This window comes from Desmodus rotundus, chromosome 5 (genome assembly GCF_022682495.2).
Source record: "Desmodus rotundus isolate HL8 chromosome 5, HLdesRot8A.1, whole genome shotgun sequence".
Classification (NCBI taxonomy): Eukaryota; Metazoa; Chordata; class Mammalia; order Chiroptera; family Phyllostomidae; genus Desmodus; species Desmodus rotundus.
In genome coordinates, this window is record NC_071391.1 from 151,999,666 (window position 1) to 152,019,339 (window position 19,674).

The following is a 19,674-nucleotide window of genomic DNA, read 5'->3' on the forward strand; positions in this document are numbered from 1 at the left end:
CCCAACGAGTTCTTTACAAGCCAGGTGTTTTGTTTTCGTGGTAGGGGATGTTGGAGTCCTCTTCCTTTTGGTGCGAGACTTTGCTGCGCTCAGGATTGGCGCCCCAGGCCCTGTGTCCTACTTCTGGATCAGAGCTAGGTGCTTTCCATACTTATTTGACCTAAGTAATAGCAACCACCTACGTTAAAGCCACAGAAAGGGTATGTGTTTCTCACCGCTCCAGGCTATCTCGGGCTTTTTTCTTTTCTTTTTTAAGGCAGCCCTAATAACTTGGGTAGAAAGGGAAAGTGGGCTCCACAAGTTAGCAAGAAGCTGGGTTTATATAGACAGATGGTCCTACGCCTGGTCCCTGATTGGTCCATCCTCGTGCAAATGAAGACTCCAAAGCCTCACAGTTTGAGTAGTGTAAGAGTAAGTGGCCAGAATGTTGCCACTCATACTGGTCAGTGAAGATGGTCAGGATGGGCAGTGCGGAGGGAGATAAAGCTGCACAGCTCCAATTGAACAAGGAAAGCCTCAGTCCTAATGGTTGAAATAGGCAGGATTCCAGGAACTATTCTATAAGGGCCGGCCCAGATAAAACAGCAGTGCAGGCTTCTCCCTGAACTGCAGTTTGCGTGAGAGGCCCCTATGTAGAAATATCTGCTAGGCTTTGTTTTTTGTTTTGAGCCCAGTGAAACCTCCAGGAGACCTTCCAGGTGGGTATCTCCTTTCTCAAGGTCCACAGTTTCTAGGAGGGCAGGACCCTGTGCATCCTGTTAACTGCTGTATCTAAGCACCTAGCACAGCATCAGGAATGCGTAACTAAGATTGGGACCTCTCACATACTTTGCTTAAGGTCACAAAACTAGTAAGTGGCAGAGTTAAAATTCTGACTGCAAAGACGCATGCCTTTCCCACTAGACTTTGGGACCTACAAGAACTGAAGAATCTTTCATTCTTCATGTCTCTGCAAGGAGCAGGGACCTCTTCAACACCATGGACTTCATTGGTAACCTCATTTCCCAACAAATAATGACTTTTAGGTTTTTTTCTAATCTGTGATTTTATCAATATATTAAATCTTACAAACACGTGAACTAAGATTCATTCTCATGGCCCTTGGCTGGTGTGGCTCAGTGGATTGAGTGCCGGCCTGTGAACCAAAAGGTTGCTGGTTCGACTGCCAGTCAGGACACATGCCTGAGTTGCAAGCCCAATCCGCAGTCGGGGTGTGTGAGAGGCAACCAATTGATATTTCCCTCACACATGAATGTTTCTCTCCCTCTGTTTCTCCCTTCCTTCCCCTCTTTCTAAGAGTAAATAAATAAACTCTTTAAAAAAAAGATTCGTTCTCACGGGTTATCCTCACTAAAAGTAATAAAATAAAGAGAAAATTGAGTTTTCCAATACAGTTCAACTCAATTTGTAAAATTAGGGCTGTCCCTGCTCTTAATGCCTCTAATGTTTATTTTACCCTCTAGTAGGTTTTGATCCTCATCTTCCCATCATCTGACTCCCACAACTGAGTGCTCTCTAGGTGCCCAAATCCTTCCTCACCTTGTACAGTTCAGCTGCTGACAAAAGCTTCAGGTGTTCAAGAGGGTAAGGTTTCCTTTAAAGGATTTATATATAAGAACAGAACACAGGGCTGGAAGCCCAGGAACATGAATCCTGGTCTTTGTTATGCTCCTTGGAAAGTCATTTCAACTCTGTAGACCTCGGTTTCACGCTCAGTGTAGGCATTGGATTGGTGGTTCTCATCCCCGAGGGTGCATCCCTTAATCACCTGTGGTCTTTTAAAAGACCGGCATGCCAGGGGTGAGGTGGAGAACCCATAAAGTAAGCCCCCCCCCCATGATTTTCTATAAAGAAGCATTTTAAACATATCAACAGGTTGACAGGATAGTACATTAAACAAACTATATACCTCATGTAACAATTGTTAATATTCTGTATCTCTGTATATTGAATTTAAGTATATACATATAATATGTAGTTTGTGCTTTTTGCTAAGCTGTGTGAAAATAAATTGCAGACATAACAATCTTTCAACCCTAAATATTTAAGTATCCCTAAATATTTAAGTATGTATCACTCAAAAATAGGATCATTCTAACTACAACATATACCATACAACATGTACTCCTTAAAAAATTAATAATAGTTTCATAATATCTATACCATATTCAACTTGTCTTTTATAGCTGGTTTCTTCAAAAGCAATATCCATTCAGGATTCACTTATTACCTTTTGTTGTTACAAATCTTTAATTCCTTTCAAATCTAAAACAAAACCTCTCATTTTTTTAAATCCTTACCCAAGAATTTTTTTATTATTGATTTTTAGAGACAGAGGAGGGGAGAGGAGAAAGAAAGAGGGAGAGAGAGAAACATCCATGGTAGAAAGAAACATCGATTGGTTGCCTCCAATATGAACCCCAACTGGGGATTGAACCTGCAGCCTACGTATGTGCCCTGACCAGGGATCGAACCTGCACCCTTTTGGTGCATGGGACAGTGAACTGAGCCACCCAGCCAGGGCCCCTCCCTTGTTTTTTATAATGACATTGAATTTTTAGAGACTGAGCTTGCTTCCTGTGGAGTCTCCCATATTCTGGATTTGTCTGATTGTGTTCTTATGGTGTCATTTTATTTGTTTTTCTATTCTCTGTATTTCCTGTAAATTGGAAGGCAAATCTAAAGCAGATTTGAGTGGAATCCACTTAAAACGTTTTTGACAAGAGGAGATCCTAGGCGATGCTCTCAACTTCATATCGCAACGTAACATGAGACCCAGAATGTCAGGCTGTCTGTCCCTTTGCAAGTGCCAGCGTGGATGGTCTCTAGATCTCTCCACTGTGAAAGTAGCTGTTTTTTCTCTCTGCAGATTTCTGTGGGGTGATACTTTGGCACATGAAAATATGCTGTCCCCCAACTACTTTTCCTCATGGTTTTAGCACCCACTGATGATTTTTCTGACTCAGTAGTTACATTGCAGGGGCACAATAGCTGTTTTTTAAGTTACAGCATTCCTTCTTCATTTCTTAGCTAGTTTTCTTTTGACTTCTGTCAATTTGGGCTAAATTATTGTTCCTCCTAAAAAGGCAGAATAAATCTTATCTTTTCTTTAATTACCAATATTCAAGTAAGAAGAGTCATTTCCACAAGAGTCACTTCCAATGGGGACAAAGAGGTTTTACCCCTTTCTGTAATTTCATTTTTTTTTAGTATCATTATCATGGATTTTTATCCATTGTTTTATAATCAGTCATGTTTATCAATATTCTCGATGATCAGATTTTCCCAAATCAGCCATTTCTCCCAGCTACTCTTGCCATTGGGAGCCCCCTCCAGCTGACCCAGTGTTCTTGAACACACTTCCGTCCTTGCTTTCTGTCACCAGCTGTGTCAGGGTAACCTTGTACTTTCCCTGGCCCAGACCTGACATCAGCCATTGCTCTAAGAGACCCTGCTTCCTATTTCAGGTGACATGTAGAGGCCACAATCTAATGCACAGCCACTGGACTAGATTTTAGTGGACTTCAAGCTTCATTTTAAATCATGGGCTCGTCATTCAAATGCAGTCTGTGTCAGGAGCTCACGGTATAAAACAAAGCTCCGTGTCTTGAGGATGTTCTCAGAACCTGGGACTCCACAGGTCACAGAAGGTCTGGACTATGCAATAGCCACATTGGCTTCCAGCCCCATTGCTCTGGATTCGAGTTTGAGCTTTCAAACCCCACCCACAGGGCCCAGGAGCTTTCTGCCATACTTCCCACTCTGTCTGACCATGCAAAGGCCTGGTCCAGCCAGGAGATAACCCTGTAGGCACTTAAGCAACAATGGCGAGAACAGCCTAGAGCAGAAGACTACTTAAGGCCTGGACTGCCTCAGAGATAGGAAACAGCATTTCAGAAATAATTCAGGACCAAGGTTATAACATGTCCACATAGGCTGAATGTTTGCGTCCCTACCCCCAACCACCAAATTCATACATTGAAACCTAATTCCCGGTGGATAATATTTGGAAGTGGAGCCTTTGGGAGGTGATTAGGTCATGAGAGCCGAGCCTTCATGAAGGAGATTGGTGCCCTTATAAAAGGGACCCCAGAGAGCTCCCTTGCTCCTTCTACTATGTGAGGACGCTACCAAAAGTCAGCAGTCTGCAGCCTGGCGGAAGGCCTTTACCCGAACTTTGGAACACGCTGGCACTCTGACTTCTAGCCTCCAGATCCTGAGAAACAAACTTCGCTTTTTTTGAGCCGCCCCATGGCAGCGCTGGGTTGTAGCAGTCTGCACAGACTAAGGGAGTGTCTCTGTCTGAGCATCTGCCATCCAGCTGTGGCCTCCTCCCCAACTCTCCAGAGAGTCCACTCTCGTGAAGCCCCCAAGTGCCCACGATGCCAAATCCATGGTCATTTTTGTGCTGCATTTTACTCAGCATCTATCAGGCTCATTCTCACAGTTGCTCACCTTCTCTTCCTTGAAACTCTTTCTTCACGTGCTCTCTAGGCATCCACTCTCTTGGCTCTCCTCCCACCTCATCGGTGATTCTCCATTTTTCTCTCTCGTACCTCTCAGGAGAGGCATGCGGCCTTGGACCTCTTCTCTGTCCACATTCATTTCCTGATGGTCACGCCCAGGCTCCTGGTTCTTAAAAAATCCACAGGCTGAAGATTTCTAAATTTATATCTCCAGTCCCGACCTTTCCTCAGAACTCCAGATTGGTGTATTTACCTAAACTACGTGACATCATACGTCCAAACTCAAATTCCCACACTTGCTTTGCACCTCTCCAGGCTCTCCTCACCCCAATCCCACCTTTCCAGTTGCTCAAGTAAAATACCTGGGCACCAGCTTGACGCTTCTTTGTCTCACACCCTAAATCTAAGCCACCTGTAAGTCCTACCACTCAAATGCCACCCGACCCAGACATGCACACTCCCTAGGCTCCTAGCCCTGCTTTATATTTTTCTACAGCGCTTATCACCATTTCATACTAATCTGTGTCCTTGCCGATTTCCTTATTGTCTGTCTTTGTCCACCAGAAACTAAACTTCTTCAGGTCAGGAGCTTGTCTTATTTACCCACTGCTGTGTTCTGGTGCCCAGAACAATGCCTGCTTCATCTATTAAATACTGCTGAATAAAGGAATGAATGAATGAATGACTCTGAAAGGAGATGCACCACACAAATGTGAAATTATTACTAATTAGTTACATTTAAATGGCAAACAATGATAAGTATTTGTGTTTTGTCCATAGTTTCAGGGTTCGGGAGAATTTAGAAGCTTGCTTTTAAGAAGAGCTAAGCATACAAACTGTTTCTTTATATTCTTGGGGTAGAAATGAAGGCATGGCTTTCTAATCTCATTCCTCAACCTACCTCCACCTGTTATTTACACCTAACACATTGTTGGTAGTTGGTGTCAATTAAAATGTTTACTAACACAGATGTAATTCGTGATTTAAAGGGGTTTTGCCTGAATTTACATAATGAGCCCTCTGTACCTCATTAAAGTGCAGAACATTGAGAGCATCCTGGCAGGCCGAGTGGAAAGGGTGGGGCACCCCCCCACCTCTGGGTGCAGGAGGCGCTGAAAAGAGCAAAAGGTACAGCCGTTTAACCTGCATCCTCAGCCAAGGAGAGTAGGTGGAGGAAGAGAGCAACATTTTCTCTGGGATACCGTGCCTGTGTCATGTGGGTCAACACAGCACTGGAGCTCCAGCCCAGGGGTCTGGAGGCTGGCCCCTCCTCCTCCAATGTGCTGAGAGGTCCCACGGACCATTGTCCAGCCCACTGTCATACCTGGGTCCCACCTAACTGTTCTTGTCTACAGGGTCACGATTGTGGCTCCCTGGCCGGCCCCAAGGCCAGTGGCGGAGAGGGCGATTGCAGAAGGCTGGGGCTCCCTACAAAAAGCTGGCACCTTCACAAGCTCAGACACCCCCAGGCAGACGGGACAGCTTCAGAATTGGGTCCTGTGCCTGAACAACTTGGTATCACAGCAAAGACTTCCTGAGAGAGCAAGACTAAAAGCTGGCAAGACCAGGGCCACCAACCAGGTTCAGTCCGGGAGCAGTAGGTATCTTCAGTTTGGCATGCAATTGCCTCCCACAGTCTGGCCTCAGCCTCCCAATTCAGCCCCATCTCCCTGCACTGGGCCCTGCTGGGTATCAGTCCCTTTCTGGATGAAGTCTGTCCTCACCCTCCACTCCCCAGCCCACCTGACACCTCCCCTCCACACACTCCACTCCGCACACCTATTGTGCTCCCTGCACTCCTCACACCACTGGCCTGCCGCCCCACCTGGCATCTAAGTCCCTTGAGGGCCAGAACTTCTGAATCTCCCTACGTATATATATCATCCACTAGACTACCCCAAGCAGAAGCTCCTAACACAAGGAGGCTGCCCTGCTCACTCTGACAAATAGGAACGGCGCACCTTCTGTAATCTGGGAACCGTGCCTCTAGCCATTCTCTGTCTCTTCAATCCTCCCTCCCCTCCCGGGCTGCCTGAGACAGGCAGAGTGGGAGGAACTGGGGAAAGAATAAGAACAAAGGAACAGAGGAGTCTTAAAAATGAACAGTGAGCATCCTCCTGGGACTAGAGCGTGTGAAGAAATGAGGGAGATGAGCTAGACAGAGAGGATGACCAGGGCTGGGTAAGGAAGGAGCCAGGGTGTTACAGTTGAGGGTTAGGCCTCGGTTCTAGTGGGAGTGGGGGAGCTAAGTGATGTGATCAGATCTCTGTAGTGGCATCATATGAAATCACACCATTTTCCTGGCCAATTGGAAGAGAGGCAGGGACTCTCCCATCCCACCAAACACATTCCCAAAGTCCCCTTCACTTGTGAAGCCACAATAGACACTTTCTCTGCTCTGCATGTTAATGCCTATTTATTTAGTTAATACATGCATTTGGTGTTTCCTTAATAATTGGCCAGTTCTTCCTGCTTATTTATTATCTTCAACCATTCCCTGAGCTTGTTTTGAGGGCGAGAAAGGTATCATAGAAGCCTGCAAAAACTGGCTAAAAGCTATGGCTTAGCTTTTCCAGGAACTGCGCTGTTGCCTGTCCAGAAACAATTCTATTTTCCAGTGTTCTCAACCTTGGCTGCCCATTGGAATCACCTGGGGAGCTTCATAAACTACTGATGCCTGCCTGCCACCCCCAGAATTTTTCATTTAATTGATCTGCGTGCAGTCTGAACTTTAAAAAAAAAAAAAAAAACCCTCCCTAGGAGACTCCAGTGTACTCTCCAGAATGAAAGTATCAGGTAGGGATTTGTGGGCTCCAAGGTAAGACCCCTACCTTAGACCGTAAGTTCCAGGTATGCCCATTTACCTTTGCATCGTGAGCAGCACTACCTGGGGAGAGGCAAGAGGGAGAAAGTGGCCAATTTAGAAGAATGAGGAAGTCTTGGAGCTGTAAATACCGAGAGTCGGTGCTCACAGACATTCCAGGAGGCCGCAGGACACTTAGTAAAAGAGATGCTGAAACAGAAGACAAGAGCAGGAAGCTTAATTGCCTTCCTGAAAGATGGATGGAAGTCCAGCAGACAACGCCCTTCCCACCCACATACTTTACCTGCCCCAAGAAGAGCCACAAACATTATAAAAGGCTGACAGAATCAGTCTTTGAGGAGAATCAACCAATTAAACATGGTTTGGTTAGTGCGTGACATGGGTGGGGAGAGAATGGCATCAGTGGGAGCCAAAGAAAAGCATCTGTGAGGGAGTGGAGGTTTGCAGGTAATGGACTGAAACTCTCCAGTGGGGGAGGGGGAGATTTGGGTCATGGTCAAGGAGAGGCATTCCTGAGATGGGTGGGAAGCTGGGCTGATTGAAGCAGCAGGAGAGGCAGCTGTAGTGACAGAAGAATTACATGAGCTCTGGAGGCCTGGCTCCACGTTTACTAACCACGTGACCCTGGGCAAGAACTTGGCTTTGGTTTCCTATCTGGGATTTGTGTGACAATAACTTTGGAAAAGCCCACAATCTCAGATAATTATCATGAGATCATCTCTGAACCTTTTCCACTGTGAAGTCCCATGAATTTGGGAGAGTGCCCTGCAAAGATGCCCTTTAGGGTTTTCAAACCTATCCCTCAGAATCCCCTGGGGTGCTCACTGCCACATAATGTAATTCTGTGGGAGGGGATGAGGGGTCACCCTGGGTACTTTATAATTCCCATCTGGTGCTTCTGATGTGGCGAGTGCTTTGGGAATCGCTGTTGTAGATCACTGTTTCTAAGCCCTGGGGATCTTGTCAAAGGGCAGATTCTAAGCAGACAGTCCTGAAGTGAGGCCTGATATTCTGTTTTCCTAACAAAATGTGCTGCTGGCTGCACACCCTTGCCACTCAAAGTGTAATCCAGGCAGCATCCCCAGCAGCAGCAGCATTTTTGAGCTTGTTACAAACCCAGAATCTTAGGCTCCACCCCGACCTGCTGAATTAGAATTGCAGTTTAAGAAGATGCCCTGGTGATTTGTACTCACGTTAAAGTTTGAGAAACGTTGGTCTAGAAGAAATGACTCACTGATCAGGGAACCAAGGTTGATATTTGGGAGTGGGAGGATGAGACTCAATTCCTTAAAATGAAGAAGTTAGAGAAGGGCAGGGATTCCGTCATGTTTAGTTATTGTCATGTTTGTGGGCCTGGCACATAGTAGGTGCTCAGTAAATACATGTCAAATGAATGGACAAGGTGAGAGTGCAGTGTCTGGAGCCCGGGCACGAGGCCAAACTGGGGCCAGTAACCACCGTGATTTGATGCTAACTGCTAAGGCCAAGGTCTTTCTAGCCCTCTGCCTAGGACGAGATTGTTCCTGATAAAGGCACAGAGGAAAACTCATGGCCATTTGAGGCAGGAACGTGTTAAGTTGCAAAGATTAAAAGGACCCATGGAAAAATAAATAATAAAACCTTTAAAAAGGACACATGGAAATGCAACCAAGAAAACGCAGTGGCCTTCTCAGGTATGCCTTCTCCTAACCCAGGCACTGACCCATCCAATGGGGAGGGAGGTGGCCAGAGAAGCCCCAGGTCCAGAAAAAACTCATCCGGTCTGTAGAAGTGATTCTATGAAGCAACCAGCATGTGGGTGAAGCCCAAATTCTATGTGATATAAGCAGGTTGGAGGAACATTAAATCCTACAAAGAAAAAGCAGGATTCATTATTAAATAGCCCTGGAGGAACGGATCATTAACTCATGTCCGAAGTGACGGTTTTCCCCAGTCTCCAGGGGTGCCAGCCTAGAAAAGAAAACGTTTCTGTTTGGCTTTCCTGCGTGTGACATTATCCAGACTTCCCCTGACTGTAGAGGCTGGGGTTGCAGCTAAAATAAATCCGTTCTCGTCTTGCCCGAGGGGAAAGAAGTGTGCTGCGGATTTCCGACAGGCTCTTCAAACGCCGGGCCCTTTCCCTGGTGATGATTTGAAATACACGGTGCACGTGAGAATCTGCCTTCTAAAACAGCGTCATTTTCCTCGTCAGGCAGTTCCACTCGCTCGGTTCCCCCAGGTGGACTGAGTGCACAGTAACTGTGCGTTCCCAGGGACGCATATCCCTTCCCCTTGGGCTGAATCCCACATTTAAGGTAACAGGAAATGCCCGTGCCGATGGCCATCCCAGTCATGGAGACATACCCATGAACAGCTATCTTCAAAGGAATAACAATTTTCCATTATTTCTTCCTCCACACTAACCTGATCCTCAACCTAATTCCTAACTGCCCCAGAGAGACTGGTCCCACACAGGGACACTGCTGTGTCTCTGCAATTTCTCCAGGGGCTTAGAAAGATGGTTTCTGTCCAGCACGCAGTCCTACCAGTTGCCAGGGGCATACGAAGGGGGAACAAGAAATCAGACATTGTACTTACTCACTGGGGACCAGACAAGTGATTTAAACTTGTGTCCTCAACTGCCCTGCTGTGAAGGGACCCTGCACCTTTCCTGGCTGGTGAAAAGGATTGGCGAATTCACTTTCTCCTGTGTGTTAGAACAGCATTCAGCAGCAAGTCCCCACAGTCACACAAATTCTCAGTCTTTTTAAGGCAGTTTTGACTGAGTCTATGTTTCGTTTTGTTGACTGAGAGAGACACCAAGTTGTCATGTTCACGAGGATGACCTAACTTGAGCTTCTGTGGCTTGGGATCCTGCCTGCCTGTGTTCCACCCTGTTTGCCTCCAAGGCAGGGGCCTGAGTATCATAGCCAGGAGATTGTGGTTAGTTTCCTGGCTTTTGACAGAGGTGGGGACACACCTGCACCCCTGAGGGAGGGAGAGCCTGTGGAGGGTCCACGAGGCCAGGGCTGAGTCACTAGGCTGGGAGAATGTCAAACGGCATTAGAACATCAGTTTGGCGCTTCAGGAGCGAGAGCCCACACAAAAATTCCTCTGTATGTTAACAGTGTAGCCCATTTTCAAACTAAACCGAGGAAAGAAATTGAAGTTTGCTGTTGCCGTACTGCAGCACTGGGGTGAAATCACCCCATAAGAAACCTCAGGTCACCCACGAATCCAAGGGGGTGAAGGGCCCCCACCTGATAATATTTCAGCCCACAGGCCCTCTCTACGACTCCTGCACTTCACAGCCCTGTTCTAAGACTGTGCACATCCAGAAAACCCCACTGTAAGGCATCTGAGATTTTTTTTTTTACCCAAATTACTTTCTTCTCTCAGAAAATCATTTGAAATGTAACTTGAATAAATCTGAGCCTTCTTTCTCCTTCAACACATGAATAAATCTTCATGTGTTGTTCTATTCAAAAGAAACATAAATTGAACTTCAAGTGCCTTAAAAGTTATGTAAATCTTTAATAAGTTTCTTGAAGTGGCCATTTTTCTCACCCAAAATCCCACTTAGCTGCACTCAGCCCATTTTCGCTCCAGAGAGTAACCTAGTTTTTCCTCATGTGAATTAATTTAACCTGCTCAATTTCTATCATCCTACCATCCTAGCCATCACCTTAATCAAGCCACAAGAGTTTGGGGGGGGTGGGGAGGTGGCACGAGCAGCCCAGAATCCTCGGGGAGAAGGGGAGAAAGGCTGTTAACTACTTGTGCCTCAGGGTGGCAGTGCCAGAAGGGAGGACAGGGGAAAGGAAACCAAAGGATGCCTATAGCGCTGTTAGTACCGAGGGACCTTCTCCTGCCTCAAGATGCAGTTTCCTGGGCAGGGGCTCCCCATGTGGCTCACCAACAGGCTCACCAACAGGCAGAAGGCAGGCGGTGAAATCCTCAGGACCCTCTTGGGAGGAGTTTACCCAAACAGGGGTAATCGCAACAATCTATGTTTGTCTCTGTGAAGCAAGAGCTTTTGAGAAATTCAAATTGTTTGATGCAATATGGCGTGCAGCCATAAGAGAAAATCAGGGTCCGCATTGAGTTTGATTTCCATTCCAATAAGCCATTTCAAATGAAGGAGGCAAAGGCTTTCAGAAGATGTCCTCTATGATTCGGAATAATTGGGTCCATTTTAATTTGGTGCACAGCGAAGTTAAGGAGATATATGATTGCTTCCAAGTGTGTTTTGCAGTTCCCAGAGTCACCAATTAGCTCCATGACGTAAAGGTTAATGAGATAAAACATCTATAAATCAAGTTGATGGCTCAGGCAAGAAGAAAGCCCCCAACTCCTGCTCTACCGTGATAACACTGTAATTTCCCTCTTCCAGGTGGTCCATTTGATTAAATTTGATTATGTATAAATATATATAAACAAATGTATAATTATAAAATTCATACTCCAATCATAAGCTGCCTTGCCCAAAGCTCCTTTCTAAATTTAGCTACTCAATGCCAGGAAGAAGATAAGTCCATCGGTAACTATTAATAGAACTAGTCGTCTGTGAATTAACTAACTTGATGAAAGTTTCAGGAAAGTCTCTGGGACCCTGCCCAGAGAGCAAAGCCCATGTGTTATATTCCACAAAATGTGTTCCTTAAAATGTGGGCATAAACTCCAGAAAATAAAATTATGGATTTTATTGACTGACATTATAGTGGAATTTGGGATTTAGAGACCATTCTGGTGAATAAATTTATAATTTGAAGGACTCTATGCCACTTACCTCCTCCATTTGCATATGTGGGCGCTCCAGACAGCTGTGAGTGTGGGCTCCAGGGGGGCTGTGCTAACGCCTGGGCTCTACCGCTTACTAGCCCAGTGTCCTTGGATGAGTTACTTAAACTTTTTTTTAAGTGTATTTTATTGATTATGCTATTACAGTTGTCCCAATTTTTCCCCCTTTGCGCTCCTCCACCTGGTACCCCCCTCCCACCAGCATCACCCCCTCCTTAGTTCATGTCCATGGGTCATATACATAAGTTCTTTGGCTTCTCCATTTTCCATACTGTTCTTAACATCCCCCTGTTTATTTTGTACCTACCAATTATGCTTCTTAATCCCTGCATCTTTTCCTCCATTCTCCCCCTTCACCCTCCCAGCTGATAACCTTCCAAATCATCTCCATACCTATGATTCTATTCCTGTTCTGGTTGTTTGCTTAGGTTTTATTTGTTTGTTTGTTTTTGTTTTTTAGATTTAGTTGTTGATAGTTGTGAATATGTTGCCTTTTTAATGTATATAGTTTTGATCATCTTCTTTTTCTTAATTAAGTCCCTTCAACATTTCTTGTAATAATGGCTTGATGATGATGAACTCCTTTCACTTTACCTTGTCTGGGAAACACTTTATCTGTCCTTCCATTCTAAATGATGGCTTTGCTGGATAGAGTAATCTAGATTGTAGGTCCTTGCTTTTCATCACTTTCAACACTTCTTGCCAGGCCCTTCTTGCCTGTAAGGTCTCTTTTGAGAAGTCAGCTGACAGTCTTATGGGAACTCCTTTGTAGGTAACTCTCTGCTTTTCTCTTGCTGCTTTTAAGATTGTCTCTTTATCTTTAACCTTTGGCATTTTAATTATGATGTGTCTTGGTGTGTTCCTCCTTGGATCCAACTTGTCTGGGACTCTGCTTCCTAGACTCATACGTCTATTTCCTTTGCCAAATTAGGGAAGTTTTTTTTGATTATTTTTTTCAAATAAGTTTTCAGTTTCTTGCTCTTCCTCTTCTCTTTCTGGCATCCCTATGATTCAGATATTGGCCCTTTTGAAGATATCCCAGAGTCTTCTTAAACTCTCATTTCTTTGAATTCTTGTTTCTTCATTTTGTTCTGCTTGAATTTTTTTCTTCCTTATGTTTCAAATCACTGATTGAATCCTGGCTTCCTTCCTTTCGCTATTGGTTCCCTGTAGATTTTTCTTCATTTCACCTCACGTCGCCTTCATCTCTGCCTTTATGTTGGTGGCGTACTCAGTGAGTTCTTTGAGCATCTGGATCACTAGTGTTTTGAACTCTGCATCTGAGAGGTTGGCTTCTTTCAATTGGGCCACATTTCTTTGTCTCCTCAATTTGGCAGCCTGTGCTTCTGTTTGTTTCTGTATATTAGGTAGAGCTGCTTTGACTCCCTATAAAAGGCACCTGTAAATCAATCAGGGAGGAGCCTTAGGTAACTGCCAGGGTGGGGCAACCCACCTCACCACTTTGTGGTTCTGTGTAGGGGGAGGGCTCAGAGAGGGAACTGTGCTGCTGCCTGGCTTATGAGGGTTTGCCCAGCACTTGTCCCATTTCCAGTCACTTTACCCACTCCCCCTATGTGACTGGCACCCTTCCAGCTGTTGCCCTGGTGTTGAATCCCAGAGTGGGTGGGTTTGTGTATGTTTTAAGACTGTTCAGGCCCTTTAAGCAAAGTTTCCTGAAAATCCAGTTTTTTCTGCTACCCCAACCCCATTGGTTTTTATAGCCAGAAGTGATGGGGATTTATCTTCCTGGCACTAGAATCCTGGGCTGTGCAGTCTGGCCTGCGGCTGGGATCGCTCACTCCCGAGGTATCCCTCCTGATTTTTATCTACCACACATGAACATGGGACCACCTGTGCCTGTTCCACCACCACCTCCTCTCTGTACCACACCATATATCCATGACTCTCTGCCCCATCTCTGCATCTCCGCCCCTTCTACCCGTCTGGATGAATGTGGCTTCTTTAAATCCTTGGTTGCTGAATTTCCATAAGTTTGATTTTCTGACAGTTCTGGGAGTTATTTAAAATTTAGATGTAACTCCTTTTTGTGGTTGCAGGAGGAGGTCAAGCGTGTCTACCTATGCCTCCATCTTGATCGGAAGTCTGAGTCACTTAAACTTCTGTCCCTCAGTTTGCACATCTGTCAAGTGAAGATAATGACAGACTATCTCAGGGTTTTTGTGAGGATGAAATATGATAACTCACATAAGTCATTTAGCACAGGGCCTAGCACATAATAAGGGGACAGTGAGTTATGATGATATCAAAACGTAGGGCCTATGTTTACATGCCTTTCTTGAGCTGTTTTCGGGGAATAGGCAGCCCTGAAGCATGGATTTAGTAAGACAGACTTCTTTGCAATTGGTGATAGAGGTGGAGCTGCTCATTATCAGGCTAGTTTGAGTACAATATTCAGCGGTTTTCCTTTTGTCAAGGACTTGATGCACCTTCTCTCTTTTCCCCTCACAGACTCTTTCTTTCTTTTTTAAACTTAAAAGATTAAAAGAGTTATTGTGTTCTAGGCATCCAGGTCCCTGTGAGAAGTAGACTGGAGCCTCCTTTATAGCTGGGGCCTTGAATAAAAATGCATTCCCTAAGGCATATTTTGAAGCTTTGACTACACAGGAAATTTCCAGATCTTCTGAGCTCTCCATTCCTTCTAACTGGGTCCACTTCCTCCTAGAAGAGCTTGTGGGAAACATGGTCCGGTAGAAGCAGATTTTCAGAGCAACCATCCCACTCCTGGGGGTGCCCACTGTGCAGGTGTGCAGTGCATGTGTATACGTGGGCACATGTGCTTCCTAGCAGGCAGCGATATTCTTTCCCACCACAGGTTAGAGAGCACAAGTAAGTGGATGTGGGTTGTCCTGAATGGTGTGGCTCAGTTGGTTGGGGGCCCTTCTGTGAAACAAAAGTTCCCTGGTTTGATTTCTGGTGAGGGCACATGCTTGGGTTATGAGTTTAGTCTCCAGTTTCGGAGCCTATGAGAGGCAACCATTAATGTTTCTCTTCCTTTCTTTCTCCTTCCCTTCTACAAAATAAATGCATACTTTAAAAAAAATGGATGCGGGTTCATCTTAACACACAATTACTGCCTCTCATGATGAGAGTGGACCCCATTTAATAATGAGGATTAGTCAAAAAGAGAAAGCGGGAACTCTGCAGAGAGCTGGGCCTCACAGCTGCAGCCCATGATGGCCCAGCCAGCTGACCTACGCTTAGTCTTCGAAGAACAACACAGGCTTGCAAATGCCTATTGCATCAGCCTCTACCCATCTGCCCTTCCCTGCCCCACCCTGGAGGGTGGTAAGGAGGATTAAGTAACAGCCTGTGAGGCAACCCTTCAGGCAGGGGTAAGTCTGGAGGAGGCTGTCTCACTCTTTCCAGCCAGGACCCACCCAACAGGTGCTCCTCAAATCCAAGTCCATAAAGGGCAAGCACTCACCTGGCTGAAAGTCCCCCCACTGTCCTGACACCACACGGACTCCCTTCTCCCTCCCACCTGGGCATGGGGGCGGTAACCGACAGGACCTCTGAGCCTTCTGTTTGCGCCCAGGTAGGCTCCAGAACCTCAAGCTGGAAGACCTCAGATGGCATCTGAAGCAACACTGCCATTTTACGGAAAATAAAACTAAGGCCCAGAGTAGCAAACTGACTTGCCAGAGGGCCCATGGCTAGATTGCATCAGCTCGTTCAGGCTACAGCCCACATCTCCCCTGCACAACCTCAGACACAGCTAAAGCACCAAAGTGTTCAGACTTGTCCAGTCTTTGGATGGAAGACAGCCCTGGGAATGAGTGCTCAGTGGTCTGTGAAGTCATGTAAGCTCGAAAGTAGGATGCTTAGGAGATTCGAAGGACTGAGGGTGAAATCCATTCCGAACATACATAGAAGGATCCTTTAATCCAAGTCATACAAGAGAGTGAGCCAGGTTCAGGCTGAGATGGGCCAGGAGCAAACTGTGGCGGAGGGGAGGGACCCATTCTGGGGCAGCCCAAGACCCTGTGCCTGGGTCTTCCCCAGCCCCTCAGGTCCCCTGGGCCCTGGGAAGTCCACCTGAGGCGGGCCAGCAGGTTGCAGGTTGAACTCAACTACCAGGCCCACTGTGGGAGGCTCAGATGGGCAAAGACGGTGGCCATTAACAGGTGTTTACGTGGGATCCAGGGGACCTGTTACAATAACAACTATTGCCAATGTGTTGTTGGTTTAAAGTGTATATTAAATACTATAACTGCACACAAATTCTTACACATATTCTTTTTAACCACTTTATTGAGGTATGATTGACATACAAAAAGCTGGAGATACTTAATGTATACAGTTTGCTGAGTTTGGAATGCACATGTATTCCTTCTGAAAGTGTAGTTCCACTGATGCGCAGTCTAGGACGGAGCCAGCTTTCCTGAGTCACTTGCAGCTGAGAAGTGCAGCCTCAGTGAGCTTCAGCTGATGGAGCCGACATGGGCTGCTGCTCTTCCTGGGGCCTTAACGGCCCCCTTCTTTGGCTTTTAACCCGAGGGCCACTGACGACACCTGATGTCCTGCATTTTTTCTCATCGTTTCCTGGACTCTGGAAACCTTGTGCCGAAAGTCTCCCTCTGTGTATCATGCTGATCTGGCACACACTCGGGCTGCTGATCTGGCACATGTGGTTTTGCTAAAGGTAATATATTCTTCAACCAATGTTCTAAAACTACCCACATTCTCACAGCCTCGCCAGGCTTGAGAGCTCAGCCATATTCTCTTGCTGACACCCAGGTCCTGAGTAATTAAAATTCCTCTACTCACCTGATTTAGGGCTCTACTTTTATAATGTAATTACTTGCCTCAAAGTCTTACAATCGTCTCAAAGGGACAAGAAATATTCTTCCTTCTTTTCAGCCTGATGCACATAGGAGGTTTTCCAGCTGCCAGTTAAACGCTGGGCCCCACTGGGTACCCTATGGGCACAGCCCCACCCATTACTGGGTAGGCTCCCGGGAGAACCTGCAGGTCCACGTGAAACCAGTAGGACAGGGCTTCAGTGTGTTTGCAGGCTCCCCCACTAGGCCACCGAGCCTTTGGTGCACCTAGTAAGGCAGCCTGACCCATCTCCCTGCTCCTCCTCAGAAGGAGGGTGGGCAAGGAAGAGCCTGTGGACAGGGGAACCCCATGGAGAAGAGCAGGGAAAGAGCTCACAGAGGAGACGGGGATGGTCATGTGAGGAGGGGACTCTGGCATGGTCACAGTGGGAAGGCAGGTGACAGAAGATGGGCTGGGGAAAAGACCCATGTGAGGAGCCTCCGCAGGGGAGGGGAGTCCAAACCAATACTATTAGGTGGTTTCTATTTTCTACCTAATAAAGTTTCATGCATCCACTCAAGTGTTTGCTTAACATTCTGCCCCCAAAAGAGAAGGCAGAAAATAGCTGGTCCAAGGAGTTAGAATTTGGGACTATCAGTTTCCAAGTATGGGAAAAATCCATGAAAAATGAGTAGGTACTCATACTCTGTCTTCATTCCATTCCTGGTGCAGACAGCCTATTACTCCAAAGAAGGAGGGATGAATAACAGAAAGTAAAGGGACATCAGAGATGAGATTATTTAGTCAACAACATCCCCATTTGACACGTGAGGAACCTGAGGCCCAGAGAGGTGCTCAGAACCACTTAGCCAATAATTACAGAACAAGCAGGTGGGGCTAGAACTCTGGCTCCCGACTCCAAGCCCATGTGTTTTCTTCCCTTCTTCCTTCTCTGCCAGGTTCCCATCCCAGCTGCTAGAGCTGTCTCTGAGGGTGAAAGTTTGCCTTGGAGCGCCCTCCTCTGGCTCTGGGCAGCCGCTGGAACAGTTGGGGTGTAGGCCAGGGCTCTCAAATTCAAAATGAGTGCAGCAGAATCACCTGCAGGGCTAGTTAAAACCCAGATTGCTGGGCCTACCCTAAGAGTTTCTGATTAGTAGGCCTGAGGTGGGGCCCAGTAATTTGCATTTCTAACAAGTTCTCGGGTGATGCTGATCTGCTAATTTAAGGACCACTTATTGAGACTCTGGTATATGCAGAGGTCTTGTGAATCTTACAGACAGAATAATAGGGTTAGAGTCCCAGTTTTGCCATGCAGATCCTGTAACCTTGGACATAATGTTGGTTAATCTCTTGTTATCAAGTCTCTTCATCATATGATGGCAACTATAATGGCCACCCATAGGATTAATGTGTAAAACTAATAAATCAGGTGTAAAACGACCTGAGGAGTGGAGTACTGAGGCTGTGTGAAAGACACAAACTCACAAGCAGATGGCCCTTGTCTGGAGAGATGGCGCGGTGGGCCAGGGAATGTCCGCAGTGGCAGAAATATTCTCTGATTGCTACTCAAAATTCCATGAATCCAGCAGAAATGGTATTCATTCTTGCCCAATTATTGCTGGAGGAATTTAGGGCCTGGCCTGGTTTGCAAAGGTGAATGCCAGTCTGGGCCCCGGAGGAGCAACTAGGAGGAGGATAAACATGCAAATCCTCATAATTACCCTGCCAGGTGATGAGCCAGGGAAGGAACCCTGTGCCTCAGAGCACAGAGCAGCCAACTCTGGGAGTCATGCAAGGCTTCGAAGTACCATCTGACTTTTGAGTAGAGTGGTGAAGGGTGAATAGGAGTTCTCTAAGAAGAGAAGCAGCAGAGGGTACCCAGGCGGGGAAAAGAGCATACTCAAAGTAATCCCGGAGCGGTGAACACACGACACGGTCAGGGCAGCAGTGGTAGTCCTGCGCAGCTAGAGCTCAGTGGGTCTGGGGGCAGAGAGCAGAAGAGGACTTGGCCAGGAAGGGAGAGGAAGGTTCCGTAAAACCCTGGATGTCGCGTTGGGAAGTTTGAACCTGATGGTGAGTCAGGTGGGGAGCCACTGAAAAGACACCCCCCTCCGCCCTGGGGGGGATTCCTTGGGAAAAAAACACCCCGAGGAATCCAAAAGATGAAGACTTGGGAGCAGGCCCTCCCCAGCCTTGCCACCCATGTACTGTTAACCTTGAACATAATGTTGGTTAATCTCTTGTTATCTGAGTCTCTTCATCGTTTGATGGCAACTGCAATGGCCACCCATAGGGTTAACGTGTAAACCTAGTGAATCACACGTAAAACGACCTGGGCAGTGCCGTGCTGAGGCTGTGTGAAGACACAAACTCCGACACACGAATAGATAGCCCTCGTCTGGAGAGACGGCGCGGCGGGCCTGGGAATGTCCGCGGTGGCAGAAGCGTCCTCTGATTGCTACTCAGCACTGCACGAATCCAGCAGAAACGGTGTTCGTTCTTGCACAACGCGCACCCTCCTCAGCACCCACAGTGCCCCGGAGGCTCCCCTGCCAGGAAGCCCAGCCCAGAAAGGCCTCCCGCACTGGGCGGAGGCCCCGGAAGGCAAGAGGAGCAGAGGGGCAGCCGCTCACCCCTGCCCTTCATCAGATAGGTTTCCTCCTTCCCTCTCCCCGTGGGTGTGGAGTCCTTGCGAGAACAAAAGGGCGTTATCGCACACCGGGCGTGCGGGCGCCTGCGGGGGCTGGGGAAGGCGCGGCCCTGGCCGCGCAGCAAGGGTGCGATCCGGGAAGAAGCCCGTGGAAGCCTACCCCTGGGGGCGCG